The sequence below is a fragment of the Penaeus monodon genome, chromosome 23 (genome assembly GCF_015228065.2).
Source record: "Penaeus monodon isolate SGIC_2016 chromosome 23, NSTDA_Pmon_1, whole genome shotgun sequence".
Taxonomy (NCBI): Eukaryota; Metazoa; Arthropoda; class Malacostraca; order Decapoda; family Penaeidae; genus Penaeus; species Penaeus monodon.
In genome coordinates this window covers 29,693,643-29,694,257 of record NC_051408.1, presented here as the reverse complement: position 1 = coordinate 29,694,257, position 615 = coordinate 29,693,643, and positions in this window count along the sequence as shown.

Below are 615 nucleotides of genomic sequence, written 5' to 3'. Positions count from 1 at the left end.
AAGAAAGTACCCCTTCAGTTAATAAACATTAGGACGCCCTCAAAAGCTTACGCCGACGCCAAGGTCAAACTGAGAGTCCGAACGAGGTATCTGACGAGTAGGAGGTTTCCTCTTGATTTCCCCCTTTTATTCCGATCTGAAGGCTTCTCGAGATCTTTTCCAAGGTTTTAAATCCCTTCTATCGCTGGAAATGAGAGCATTGGAATATTATACCAAAGGTTTATTTGCGATATATTTTCAAGAGTCTGTAATTCGAGCGTGATTTTTGAACAGGGTCGAAATTTGGATTTTTTTGGAAAGGGTTCATTATTTCAAATCCACAAAAAAGAAAAACAATTTTCAGTGCTTAGCCAGGAAAATTTTATCAATTTGAATTTAACCGGAAGTACAGTAGAAACGAGAAAAAATAGACAAGTTTATACCAAGTTTCCTCTAACAACTTGTTCAAATGGGTACAAAATGGTCGCTGTTTTAGATTTCTCAAAGTTTTTACCATCTACGTTGCTCGGGACGTGAAAGAAACACGTTAAACACAGATAAATGGCGACTTTTGCGGTTATATGTGCAGTATTTTGGTCTATATTAGTAACCTAAAGTAGTGTAATGCTGTAGTGA